General features: G+C 38.2%; 1 protein-coding gene across 3 annotated transcripts in view; it reads right to left on the reverse strand.

Moving 5' to 3' along the window:
* LOC311432957 (uncharacterized protein) overlaps positions 1–14,945 on the reverse strand; it is an 84,555-nt gene that overhangs the window by 17,155 nt on the left and 52,455 nt on the right. For 2 of the 3 annotated variants that reach the window (XM_084511610.1, XM_084511608.1), the window contains 2 exons: positions 11,813–11,918; positions 10,953–11,322 (listed from right to left, as the gene is read on the reverse strand). The gene's annotated coding sequence lies outside the window, so the exon portion shown is untranslated. Of the gene's footprint in view, positions 1–7,021; positions 7,265–10,952; positions 11,323–11,808; positions 11,919–12,886; positions 14,116–14,494; positions 14,607–14,945 lie in introns of those variants that run through there. The other variant, XM_084511607.1, reaches the window with a different exon arrangement.

A 14,945-nucleotide genomic window follows, 5' to 3' on the forward strand; every position in this document is an offset into this window, starting at 1 on the left:
TCAGGGAGAGAGCTAATGCACAACATGATGAAACAAGAAGTTGATCATGACACAACAAGCTCAAAACTGAGTTATGTGGAATCCTAACATGCCAGTCAGATGAAAAAAAATAAATTGTAGCACAGAAAAATGTAAGAAAACATCATTGAAAAGATTATTTTTAGGGTCTTTTAGATGTGGAACAGTCTCACTAACAAAGAACAATTGGCTCATCTTGAGTCACTTTAAAATTGATTTAACAAAGATTCTATTGGCAGGGGGAAAGACATGGTGATCCAAAGGGTCTTTTCTGTTTCTAATTACCATGACCTCACCTGGACATGCCCAAAAACTTTTAGAGAGGAATGTGTGTTAACACTTATATGAGGACATAGGTCCCTGGGGAGATGAATGCATAATTGCTCCAGCAAAGATCATCTAATTGTCAGGAAAGAAACGTTATTGTACACAGAGCCAGGATTAGTCCAGTTGGGTATTTAGTTTTTATTTTATTTTATTTTATTTTATTTTATTTTATTTTATTTTATTTTATTTTATTTTATATTTTATTTTATTTTATTTTATTTTATTTTATTTTATTTTATTTTATTTTATTTTATTTTATTTTATTTTTTAATTACCATCAGCAGTCTCCCAGTGTAATCCAGTAATCCAGGTGATTGATATCAGTTTTATCTTCCTAATTACTAATGGATTCTGTGATTCTGTGATATGCAAATATCACAGATAGTTTTATCTTCCTAATTACTAATTACTTGTTCTGGAGAACAAGTCCTACGAGGAGCGGCTGAGGGAGCTGGGCTTGTTCAGCCTGGAGAAAAGGAGGCTCAGGGGCGACCTTATTGCTCTCTACAGGTACCTTAAAGGAGGCTGTAGTGAGGTGGGGGTTGGTCTGTTCTCCCACCTGCCTGGTGACAGGACGAGGGGGGAATGGGCTAAAGTTGCGTCAGGGGAGTTTTAGGTTGGATATTAGGAAGAACTTCTTTTCTGAAAGGGTTGTGAGGCAGTGGAACGGGCTGCCCAGGGAAGTGGTTGAGTCACCTTCCCTGGAGGTCTTTAAAAGACGTTTAGATGTAGAATTTAGTGATATGGTTTAGTGGAGGACTTGTTAATGTTAGGTCAGAGGTTGGACTCGATGATCTTGCGGTCTCTTCCAACCTAGAAATTCTGTGATTCTGTAATGAACCTCACAAATTTCAGATCAACTGTGTTTTTTTTTTTTTTTTTTTATATCATTACTAGATAAAAGTTCATTTTAGAAAGAAATTTTAACATTTCAGATATTATCTTCACTGAGTATACTTGTCACCCTCCCCCCCCCCAGAAAAATATATATATATCAATGGCTGTAGTAATAATTAGGGCAGACTGAACTCTTATTGTTAATATTACTTAAAAAAATATATATAAAGTAGCATGAGAATATTTATATGCTTTCTTCTGAAAAGCTTTTAGTTTAAAAAAGTTTTTGGAAAAATATTTCAATTTTTGCTTAATTCTCAAATAATAAACATTTTTTTTAAAATATCAAAATTGTAACCAGAAGTTTTCAGCAACATTATATTCAAGCTTTTTGTCTACAGTTTTCTAGTTGACAAGCACAAAAATGTCACGACATAAAAATCAAACATCAAACCACATCCACTAAGCATTTCCTGAGAGGGGAAAGGGAATTACTGCCAATTTACTGTTTTATTTTCAATAATAAGAAAGTAGAACTGCTTTGTTTGAATAGTATGTTCTGAGTACCTGTCAGAGAAAACATTACCAAGTACTAACGTGTTGATAGTTGACCATTAGATACAGTCTTCCTATATTAAGAGCTTATTATATAATCACCATAAACCTCCGTGGTTAAACCAAAAACAAAGGATTAACATAAAAATTGGCATGTGAGGATACAACCATGTCCAATTGTATGCAAACTACACTGCTGCCTTTTAGTACCTGAAGCAAAGACCCGGTAATAATGTGAAGAACAGAGTTTAAAAGAAAGGCTGGAAGCCCTCCAGTTCTGAAAACAGGGAAAGGTTTTGCAGTTTAAAAGACTTCCCACTCCCAAAACTGGCCACCACCATCAAGGTGGCATTTAGCCGTAAAACTTGCAGAGACAGAGGACTGAAAAAAAACATAACTGTGTATATAAGCCTCTGGCTCTTGGTATAGGTTGTGTCAGTCTTGAAGATAAATATCTGCAAAAAAAAAAAAAAAAAAGGTTTATGGTTTGGAATTTTTCTAACATTAAAATGATACAGGAAGATCATCCTGCTATGTTATGTATGGTGATGAGATTTTTTTTGTCACTACTAACATTCAAATTACATTAAATATATGATGGGGAAACACTGTATTATTTGAAAGATCAGGGTATGAACTTTCACTCAATCTCTGAGAAAGGTGGGGATTTATTATTATTACTTTGTTACCGTCTTGAAATTAGCCTTAACAAGAGCTATTTTTGAAAGTGAAACATGAACAAGAAATGCTTATGTAGCAAGCCAGGGTTTCCTAGGCCACTGCTCCTCAGACAGGCTCTTATATGTTCTAAAAAACACTTAAAAACATATATTACTATTTCAGTAAAGGTGCAAAACACTGAGAGTTGCACTGCAATGCCTCTCAATAAGGCTGAACCAAACCTGTGGGGAGATGTGTTTGCAGCTGAAACACAAGCATGGCATTCCCCATTACAGCAGCAGAAACGGCACCCTATGCCCTTGGCACCCCACAGAAGAAACACAGCCCTCTGGAGGAGCCTTGTTTCTGTGCCTCAGGACACTCCTTACCAAGAGGGCGAGGAAAGGAAATGGGCTGCAGTCAGAGGCCTGCCAAACTGTGCTCTTTTAGGGTCACTAACCTACTTTGCAGCACCTCTTTTACCAGCTATGCAGCCCAGGTAGGGGTGTTGCCTATAGGAGTGCAATAGATGGAATAAATTGTTCCTTTGCTCTCTTTTCCCTAGGACACTGCTCAGCCTGTACGTGTTTTAAAAAATATATATATATATATTAAAGTGACCATTGATTAAGGAGGTATTGGGGAGGCATTGGGGAGGCAAGGACAATCCCCAGACATGGACTGTATATCTCGAAACAAGACACTGAAACTCATGATAAGGAAGCGGCAGACGGACAGAGAAACAAACGTAAGGACTATAAATCTCAAAACTGGACATTGGAATTCATTATAAAGATACAACAAACGGAAGAATTGGCAACAACCAGCTCTCGCAATTAAGAAACATGCCAATTCAGCAGATTCCTGACCAAAGGTGAAAAGTACACTGTGAGGAAGACTCGGGGTCTTCCTCCCAAAGACCCCTGCCCACGTCCCAAAGACCCCTGCCCACAATTCTTGGAAGGCTCTACGCAGGCGCAAGGTGCCAAAAGGCTAATTAGCATGAGAAGCGAGGGAAGGCGGGGATAGGTAATGCATATGTATAGGTGCTTGTAGAATATTGATAGATTGATTGTATAAATTCAAGACTGCTTTCCGCTTTAGGTATGCACGATAGGTGGAGAGATCCCCCGTGCATCCAGCGCTGCAATAAAGAATATACCACTTAAAGGAATTTCGGCTTCGATCTTTGAATCACCATGTCTACATGCTGTAGAGACTTCATGCATACACCCATGTAGACAAACTCTAAAAATCACCATTCACATGTATATGATCCCTACAGACTGTGTTTCCTTACAAGCAATGCTCTTAGAAGACTTAGCTAGGTTGTGTTTCTTGACAATAGCCGTCTGATTAGACTGCACAAGATAGACACGTATCAGCAAGGAATTTAAGTATGAAACCCACCTTTAAGTCATTGCATATGCATGCTTTCACTTTACTCCCTTGATAAATTGGGAACTGTAAGATTTGAAAGGAACTGGCACAAAATAAATCAAGGAATAGAATTTTGCTTTTCATAAAATTATTTAGGTTGGACAAGACCTGTAAGATCAGCAGGTCCAACCTTTGACCTAGCACTGCTGAGTTTACCACTAAAGCATGTCCCTAAGCACCACATCTACATGTCTGTTGAAGATCTCCAGGGATGGTGACTCTACCACTTCCCTGGGCAGCCTGTTCCAATGCCTCACAACCCCTTCAGTGAAGAAATTTTTTCTAGTATCCAACTTAAACTTCCCGTGGCACAATTTGAGGCCATTTCCTCTTGTCCTATTGCTTGTTGTCTGGGAGAAGAGACAGAACCCCCACCCCACTACAACTTCCTTTCAGGTAGAGAGCAGCAAGGTCCTTGAGCCTCCTTTTCTCTAGAAGAAATAGTCCCAGTTCCCTCAGACACTCTTCATAGGACTTGTTTTCTAGACCCTTCACCAGCTTTGTAGCCCTTCTTTGGGCATGCTCCAACACCTTGGTGTCCTTCTCACAGAGAGCAGCCCAAAAGTGAACACAGTACTCAAGGTGCTGCCTCACCAGAGCAGAGTACAGGGGGACAATCACTTCCCTAGCCCTGCTGGCCACACTATTTCTAATACAAGCCAGGATGCTGTTGGTCTTGTAGGCCACCTGAGCACACTGCTGGCTCATATTCAGCTGTCCATCAATCAATATCCTCCAGCTCCCTTTCTGTTGGGCAACTTTCCAGCCACTCTTCCCCCAGCAAGTAGCACTGCACAGGGTTGTCATGCCCAAAGTGCAGGACCTGGCACTTGGCCTTGTTGAACTTCATACAGTTGGCCTTGACCCATCAGTCTGGCCTACCCAGATCTGTCTGCAGAGCCTTCCTATCCTCAAGAAGATCAACACTCATGACAAACTTGCTGTCATCTGCAGATTTACTGAGGGTGCACTCAATCCTCCTTTCCAGATCATTGATAAAGATATACAGAGAACTGACCCCAATACTGAGCCCTGGGGGACACCACTTGTGACCAGCCTCCAACTGGATTTAACTTTCTTTGCTGCAACTCTTTCGGCCTGGCCACCCTGACAGTTTTTTACCCAAAGCATACACCAAGCCATGAGCAGTCAGTTTCTCCAGGAAAAAAACAAACAAACAAACAAACAAACAAAAAACTGTGAGAAACAGTATCTTTTTTTTTTTTGAGAAAAAGCTTTACAAATATCTGGATAGACAACATCTACAGCCTTTCCCTCATCCACTAAGAGTATCACCTTGTCACAGAAATTTTGTTTTTCTTTCTCAAGCAGGACTGTGTGGTTAGTTTGGAATGACAGCTTAATGAATGCAAGATGAAAATAAACATTTTTTCTGTGCCCATTATAAAAACTCTCATGGGTGAAAAATTTCAATTTGTACACTTTTTCTGAGATACTTAGGATATAAAAGTTTTTCCTATCAGCATGACTTTCAGAGGGTCACTCCTCTATGCAGAGATGGTGTGCACCTGTTCCCAAATGCATAACATAGCTTTACCCATGTCCTCAATTAAGATAAAGTGCACACTGGATTAAAAGTGTTGTTCCGCAGTGATCCTACAAAGCCTACAAGTGTCTTAATTAAGGTCGACACTACTACTATTTAAGAACTGTGAGAAACCTTGACTGTTTGGCAATATATTTCCAAGAGAGAATTTTCTTCATCTCAGAAACGAATCATTCAAAAAACTAAAATGAAAAGAGAGACAAAAATAAAACTAAAAACAAAACAAAACAAAACACTACACACTGGCATCTGCCTAAATGTATGTTGGAAACAAATTATGACTTGGCACTTTGCAAAGTATAAATCTAGCAAGTGTTTTGGAAGCTGAGGTTTTACGTATTGGTTTTGTGTGTGCCACTGCATTCCTCTGCACCTGTCTTATACTGCACACATTTGGAATTTTTCTGTATTCTTTATAACTTCAAAGACAGGAACATAAACATCTCTGCTTTTCCTGAGATGACTGTCAGTATGTATGTGTATGCATCACTGAAACTTCCTAGACTCCTGTGCTGTTTTCCCATGCCAGACACCACTGTGCGCCTTCCTGAAAAGCAGACATTTTTTCAATAGCAACTTAACAGCTACTAAGGGAGAGTAGGTCAGTCTCTAAGACAGGATGCCAAAAGGACAGGAATTGAATGGTGCTGGCTAGCAATGAGGCACTATGCAAATCAAGAATGCAGTGTGGTCCCCAGGGAAATAGTTCATGAGCCTGAAGTATACGATAAACCTGCAACTAAAGCATTCCTAGGCAACTGCGATAACAATGTGTCACATTCCTGAGGACTCAAAACAAAAGCTGCAAGAGTCCCTGCAAAGCAGTGCTCCCTTAAACATCTGTGCTCTCAAGGAAAATGAAAGATTATTGCAAGTTTTGTTACCTCTTTCCATTTTCTAAAAACAAAACAGGCAAGTTAGGGATTTTGAGAGGGACTAACCTAACCCTAAATCAAATGATAGCAGAAAGATTCTTTAACTGGTTAAAAAAAAAAATATGCAGAAAACACTCATGCTTTCACAGTGTATTGAAAATAATGTAAATGTCAAAATAAGGAGGTGGCAAATAAGTTGTTTTGCTGTATATTACAAATAACTACTTCTCTGGATGTAGTGTTAACCACCAGCTGCGAAGATTAAACCCATAACTTCAAATTCGGTTTCTTACCCTTTACATTTAGGCATTGTACTGCCTTTTGTAGATAAGTAGTCCCTTCACTGTTGCTTATAAATTGAGTACAAAACAGCCCAAGATACTTACTCTTTTTTTATTATTCGCCATTGTTCAGTGACTAGTCTGCAAACAAACAAATCATGAAATGGCTGCAGCAAGTATTTATTTGTTGTTAATTATTTATTCTGGCACACTGGATAAGTACCACAGGCTGCAGGAGAGGAGGGGGAAGGAATGGGAGACCAAAACAAAACACCCTTGCTAGTGTGGTGGACAAAATTCTAGCATTCATGTATGAAATACTGGCGGCAGCATGAGATTTAACAGAAGCACAGTGCACAGTGTCCTTCTGGGAACTGAGGAAGGAAAGATCAAGAGCATTCCAGAATTCATAAAGCAATTACATTGCACTTCTGTGAATCAGAACAATCTTATTACCTCACCTTGTTTTCAATCAGTGCTGGAAGCAGCAAACCTCAAGCTTATTTTTCAGATATGAAGCACTCAAGAGCTCATTTGTTTCTTTGTTCCAGATATTCCTGCCAGTAGCAATGTAAATAACAGATCTTTGTTGTGTTGCTTTGTAAAAATTCTTTGATATTAAAGATTTTTCCATAGCAGAGTGTCACAGCACAACTCACAACACACCGCTTCCACAGTGGGGTGGAAGGCTTTCCTGCCAATACCTGAAGCCAAAGATGATTAGGTGAATTGTAATAGTTAACCACCACTGTATTATTATTATTATTATTATTATTATTATTATTATTATTATTATTATTATTAAAAATAAAAATAAAAATAAAAATAAAAATCAAGAACAGAAAAAAAAATACGTGGAAAAAAAAGCATCAGAATTACTCTTTTCCAGATAGAAAAGCTGTGTACCAAAAATGAAAGTGCCTGGAAAACCACCAAGACTGAGCCATCTGTATCAAGACTATCTCTCTCACATGCAACCCTGAGAACTAGGACAGCCACTAAGCAAAACTAAGGTAAACACTGCCTTCTTGCTTCTCAAAGGCATCCAGAATTCATACATTGAGTGTAAAACACATCTACATGGAAAAGAAAAAAAAAAGCTACAAAAATCTTCTGTAAAAGAAGCTGCTGTGAAAGGGCATAACACCACTGGACCACAAAATCAAAGCTTAAATACAGATGGGAGTCTCCTATGCACCAGTTTCCATTTCTGGCACTGTTTCTTAATGCATATTTTTGCCTGGCTATGCCATTTGTGGGTATTGTACTGCTGTTTATGCAGGGCTTTATTTCCAACTCTAACTGCATGACAGATCTCTCAAAGACCTCACAGGACACTGTTTAGACCATCATATTTAAAAAAAATAAATTAAGATTAACAGTCATTGTCATTTTGCAAGGATTGAAAATTATCTTCAAGCACTCCAGCAGCTTCTAATTAAGAACACGTTAAGTGTCAACATGATCAGATAAAGTGATAAAAAGCTATTTAGCATGCACAATTTGCCTGCATAACTGTCTCCTGAAGAAACACCCAAAGGTTGCCATTACTTTTACTTTGTTTTCAGAAGAGCATACAAAATAATCTGCCCTTTGTTTCATCAGTAATTCATATACTAACAGAGCTTTCTCCATTTCATCTGTCCCCAGTCTGTGAGTCTGAAGAAAGGCAGAGTCATAGAAATAATCATTAGTTGTAATGCCTCCCACTCACTCCCATGGACTAATTCCTTCCCTTCCTCTCATATGTCTGTTCACAGAGGCTTCCTCACTGACAAAGCTGTCCATCCCATTGACAGGTAAGAGTACTAGATGTTTTGAGAACTTGAGATATTTTGCATCCCCTTTCTTGTTTTCCCTACTACTAGAGAACACAGTCCTTGTGAGTACCTGAGCTGTGCAAGGATAAGGTATTATCTAGAAGCCCTGGTCACTTTCCCTCTGTCCCATGCCAACTCCAAATCACCTGGGAAGTCAGCTGCTTTTCCAATCAAATCCATGGAAAACTGTTCCACACACACTGGAGAAGAATATGAATTCTTTGGTTTGGATTTGTATCCTGAGTTTTCCCAAGCATTCAGAGTTGCTCAGACTTAATTTTCCAGTTCAGGCACGTTAGCAGAGAGTAATACATTTGGGAAAAACAAGAATAGCACTTTAGAACAGTGATACAAAGCCCGCAAACAACAACATAAAATCAGTATTCTCTGCAGGCACCGCTTATAGCTGAATGTATGTATTCATCACAAACCTATTATAGGCTTGACTCTTGGTTTCAACTTCCTCACACTCAAACAACTCCTACACAATTATTTCCTTGATTATTCTTTCCTTCCTAACCTCCCCAGCCACTGCCTTCCTGGATGCATGCCAATTACGTTACTGCTTAAAGGTGAAAAATAAAATCTAGCCTAGGCACTCACTCTGGTAAAGTCTATCCTAACACGATTAATTTAAGAGAAGCAAAATGGCCAAGTAGGGCCAGTAGCCCCAGTACGGCACAGAAAGCCATGTGCACCTCCATTCATTCCACTTGCAGCAATAGTGCTCTAAGTCCTGCCAGTACAGAGAGCTAAACACACTTAGAACTGTGATTAATTTCCAGGCAAGTAACTAAGGATGTTGCCACAGGTGTGCTATGGAATGAAAAGGGAAGAACTTGAGAACGAAAGGGAAGTAAGACATTTAATCAGAAGCAATGTTTCCCTCCCATATAGCCCCAACACATAGCTAAAGGTTTTATCCATTTCTGTTTTGTGAAACAATCTGACTAGGCATCTAGCTTGCCTAGGGGTAACCTACTGCTCCTGTAAAAACCACCTGCAAAGTAAAGCTGAATAACAAAGCACTGATTGTTTATACCAACTGGAGACAAGCTCCCCCCAATAATCATCTCTCTGCAAAAATTTCAGTGTCACAATTTCACTCTTTCCTTTTCAACTTACAAGATCAATGTCTTGCTGCTTTGTTTTAGTATTACATAAGAAAATAAGAAGCCATTATATGGAATTGAATTAGCCTTCATTCAAAACATGTTTTGCAAAAGGTTTGATTTATTCAGTGCCAGCCAGAGACAGTTAACTTATTTATGAGTGTTGGATCTATTGTCTAGGTTTAATTAGCTAATTATTAGACTTCCCATTTCTGTTATTGCTGGTCCTTAATACTTCTTGTAATATGATGTGTTTAGGAATGTTTTCCAAAGAAAGCAGAAGACATTTGCATTCATTCTAATTGTCCGGGAAATTAAAACTTGCCTTTTTTTCCAGCTAATTAGCTAAAAGACCTTGCTTCTAATTCCCAGAAATAACCTGTAACATCTTTCTCTCCCCTTAAATAACCAACTATTCATTTACTTCTTTTCAAAGTCTTACATCACTCAGCAACTTTTTCCACAGAATTTCCTCTCACTAGTTGCCCATTTGCCCATAAGAAAACATATCCTAATGGCTGCACTAAAGTTTGTTCTCCAGATACCAGCATAGCACATTACTGTTGATGGCTGAAGCCACTTTTGGAGGAAGAGAAGTGCATTTGCATTTCATGATGCAAAGGGGTATAGGACTGTGAATGTGTAATATACCACCATATTGCAGTCATAAACAGTAGAGAGTGTGTACGATCATAAACAGTAGAGAGAACTGTGTATGTGGACCTTCTTACTTCAGAATTTCTTTTTCACCTTTATTCCATATTGTGGAAAACATCTATAGGAAGCCAAGCATTATATATCTTATTATGAAAGCCCCTCTGCTTCTTGAAGTACTTGAGATTGGACCCATCTATATGCAATTTGATTGTGCTATGACAAGAGGAAAGATTTAAAAACAAAATTGACCCTTTCTTTTGCCATTGGATCAACACACCCATAAAATGTACAGCAACAAAGAATTATGGGTGAAAAGAATTTACTAAAGTATGCCTTGCTTTTACAGCTGCTTCAGCAAAACATGGAGTGGTTATTTACAAAAATAAGTGGCATGAAACAGCTATCCAATATTTTTCGATGAAAATAAAAGGATGTTTAAAATAACAGTAATTCTCCTGAAAGACTTAACATTATTATTCATACAGTACCAAGACACAGAATATTCACTCTACCCATAAATCACACATCACAGAAAACAGCAGTAGGACTTCGTGTTTTCCTTTTCTACCACTTCAGACCCTCTCTGATACCACTACCCTAATGAAATGATGAACACTTACAGGAAGAAAACTGTTCTACTCCCAAACCCATTCAATCCTTGACATCTTTTAGAACATGGCAATAGCTTGTTACAGGGACATTTGCAATGTGAACAGTCATCTGCAAAGAATGAAATCATCAATATATTTCAAGATATATCCTGCAGTTATTACAAAGTTTCAAAATTCTGTTGACTGTCTTCCTTGTTTTTCTTCCTTTTTTTTTTGTTTTGTTTTGTTTTGTTTTGTTTTGTTATTAATGTCTTTTGGCTTAGAAAAACATCCTAGAAATCTTACAACATGCAGCTGGTCAAAAGTGTATTTAAGACACTGAATATTCTTTAATCAAAGCTGTGGTAATGCTCATCTAGCTAAAGAATAACCCCAGTTCTCAGATTAAAAAACGAAACTACATCAATACATCTTTTCTCCTTTCTACACTCCAACACAGTTTTATCATGGCAGGAAAGCAAATGAACAACAAAATATTGTAAAGTAGACACCCTTGCAAAAATTCCACATCTCTTCATCTTGAATCTCCCTGCTGTTTCTTAGCAGATTGTTTCTTGGTAATCTGGGAAAGGCAAAGAGATTTTTATTTTTATTTTTAAATTAAATTTTAAATTTTAAAGCAGCTGTAATTTCATGTCAGAATACAAATCAAAGAATCACCATATAAATAAAAGAATCACTATAATTTTAAAATGGAAAGCCAGAGAGAAACCTTCGACAGGAATTAAAAGCAATTTGGAAGAAAGTTACCTTCACTGAAAGAGAGACTAATATTCAACAGAGGTGCCAACAAACATACAAAATGAATATGACCTGGCAGATAGCAGAGATTTAAAAACCCATAAAAGCCTGTTAAGAGCAATTAAATAGAATTGTGTGTTGCGAGACCAGTACTGATGAGGAATTATGCCTTCACTCCAGCTTATATTACCTTAGTAAGTATGCATATGAGACAGTGCATGCCTAGAGCAGTTATTATGTACGTGTATACCTCAACTGACTACAGTAATGAAAGAAATACATTCCATATTTTTAGTTGATATCATACTCACTGTAACAAGTGAGTTACAGAATGACAGCAGAACCAGATGGGAATAGAGATCAGCGCAGGTAAATTACAGCCTTTCTCCAGAGTGCTGCTGCAATAGCCACAACAACCTGTGAATGACAAGGCAATAGAGTGACACCTGTTAGTGGATTGAAAGTACTGAGAAGCAAGCTACTCATAAAGCTATTCACACCTAAAGCTTAGATCAGCCTTTTAGGACCCTGTGCTGTTTATAAATGAGCAGAGACTATGCAAGCACTGCGGAGATTTTAGAGTATTTACTGCCAGGGAAAGGAACAAAACTAACATCCAATTCACTTTTAGCAGGGCTCTTTTACACGATGTTCTAGATGCAAAAGGTATGACCTTCCAACCCCATCCCCCAAATGATGCATGCTCTTACGGTCTTGAGACATACATAAGCTCTCATCCATCACTTTCATGTTACAGTACAAGCCAAGCAATATGTCCATGCCCCTCTTAAATTGCACGTTTGTGAAACTGACCCTGGGAAGAGAAATTTCCTGACAATTACAGAAGAGTAGCTGAAAAGATCAGATGATATAACCTGTTTTTTACCCATCTATTATTCAGAGGAAGTAATAGGGCAAATAGTGTTACAATCACTAATAGTTTCACAGTTTCACATAGGTGCAGCACCATTTGCTTCTGCTCTTTTTTTCTTTTCTTTTATTTTATTTTTTATTTTTTATTTTTTTTTTCCCATGGGTATATTACATATTCAGTCCTAAATACTTAATTTAGGTGTATAGTGAAATCAGTAGATTGTATCTTTATCAGCCAAGGGAGACCAATGTCAAACACTTTGAGGAAGAGCTGCCAAACTGAAGCCTGAAGAAGCCGAATGCTAGGCTGCATCTTGCAGACTTTCAGGTTAAAATTTCTAATAGCCACTTTAACAAACAGCAAAGATACTCTCTGAAGGCTCAAATACTGGTGTTCATAGTAGGATGGGGCTCACTGTTTCACTGACTCTGAGACTTCACTAGCAGAGACTAACTCCTTCTCTCATGTGGACTTCCAAAGTTGGAGGCAACAATCTCTTAATCAGCTATACTTGCGTATTTTCATCCAGATCACAGTGCTGATCAGTAGTGGGTTTTCAGAGGGGTCACACTGGACTGTTTGGTCTCAGAAGGAAGGTGTCTATCAGTACTCATTCCTCTTGCACTTTCAGAATTCAGTCTGACCCTAGGTAAGGACATGATTTACAATCAGATTAAATATTTGGTGTTGTTTTTTTGAATGAGAGTTATTTCTTTGAAATTCACAGCTCCACAAATTTCAAGATCAAAACTGGTTTGAACACAGAAGTGTTGGGAGATTCATTGACTAAGTTAGTGTTTTGACAGGAGAAACAACAGCCTATCATGCAATTTAATAAATGTTTGCTTTACCCTTTTTGTTTAATTATTGGAGTAATTAATCTCACCCTTACAGTTTATTTGAAGTACCTTTCAGACACATGATCAAAACGCTACATTGTATGTGCTCAGAGGGCCCTCAAAGACAAACACATTAAACTATTACACTACAAGCTTACTAGAAAAGTCACCCCTCAGACTTATGATAAAGAGCAGAATATTACTATTATTAGCAATAAAAAATTACAACAGGGACTCAGCATTTATTTTTTCAACTGGAATTTTCCACAGGGTATCTTGATGATGTTTACAGTTGAGATGTAACAGATTTTTCCCTCCTCAAATAATTAGTTGTATGACTTCGGTTATCAGAGGCACTCCAAAGACTGAAAAGTTAAGTTTAACCTGGTTAGAAAAAAAATAAATAAAATCAGAAATCTGGAAGTCTTTTAATATTAACCTACTTGAAATCTGTACTCAGGTGCTGACAAAGTTAAACTTACTGATCAAAAAATGGAGTTCACATTGAATTGCTAGTGACCTCCAAAGACTGAAGCTATCCCTTTCCTCCATTTCATTACAGAATAACACATTTTCACAAAATCAATAAAAATGGCATAAGCGAACTCGTTGGCTGCGTTTGTTAATACTGTATCATAGAACAGTTCTCAACCAAAATATAAATTGTCAGACATTGAAAAAATTGCAAAAGATGCTATCTTTATTGTGATAGTGCCAGAAAATTTCAAAGACAACTGGGATTCAAGTCCCAATGTTTGATAAAAAGCCCCTTCATCATTAGGTCACCTACTGTCCATCCTTCTGCTCCAAAATAATGTTGGATTTCCCTAAGGTTCTGCAACACTGCATGTTCAAGACAGCATGTTCGTCTGAAACCAACCTCCCGAATTGATCACCCAGTCTGGAAAATATAAAGTAGTAAAATTTATCAAATCCAAGGCATGCTATGAACTTAATGGTTCAAAATGTGTATTTCTAAGAGGAGGGGAGGTAGAGTCAGGTTTAAAGTCAAATCTTAAATATGAAAACAAGCAGCTCAACCCTGTGCATAATCATAATTATTGTTTATGTGCCTGTTTAGGCACATAGGTGAAAGTATGTTTTATAAAGCTTGTACTAGGAATTTCAGGCATTTTTCTTCCATTGTAATTACTCATGTAGTTGAAGTTCACTGAAGGACAGTTTGGAAGCTTCCCTGTGGGAGATAACGTCCTGTAAGACAGCCAACCTGCAAAATAGGTCCTGCAAACATTCCGGGGGAATTGATAGGTTTCTCTCACCTTTGATTCCAATGTTGTTTTGACTGATCTGGTTGCTTACAAGGCTGATCTTCATAAGGTAGGTCAGTCAGTCAGGATATTAGTTGATCTGGATCTCCTGTCAGCAAAGAAACTACCATGACAAACACAAGGTTAGTCTCTTTAATATCTTTATCGTTGATCTGAATGAAGGGATCGAGTGCACCCTCAGTAAGTTTGCAGACGACACCAAGTTAGGTGCGTGTGTCGATCTGCTCGAGGGTAGGAAGGCTCTGCAGGAGGATCTGGATAGGCTGGACTCATGGGCTGAGGCTAACTGTATGAAGTTCAACAAGGCCAAGTACCGGGTCCTGCACCTGGGATGCAATAACCCCAAGCAGAGCTACAGGTTGGGAGATGAGTGGTTGGAGAGCTGCCAGACAGAGAAGGACCTGGGAGTGATGGTTGATAGTCAGCTGAATATGAGCCAGCA

Source organism: Aythya ferina (genome assembly GCF_964211825.1).
Source record: "Aythya ferina genome assembly, chromosome: 2".
In the NCBI taxonomy this organism is placed as follows: Eukaryota; Metazoa; Chordata; class Aves; order Anseriformes; family Anatidae; genus Aythya; species Aythya ferina.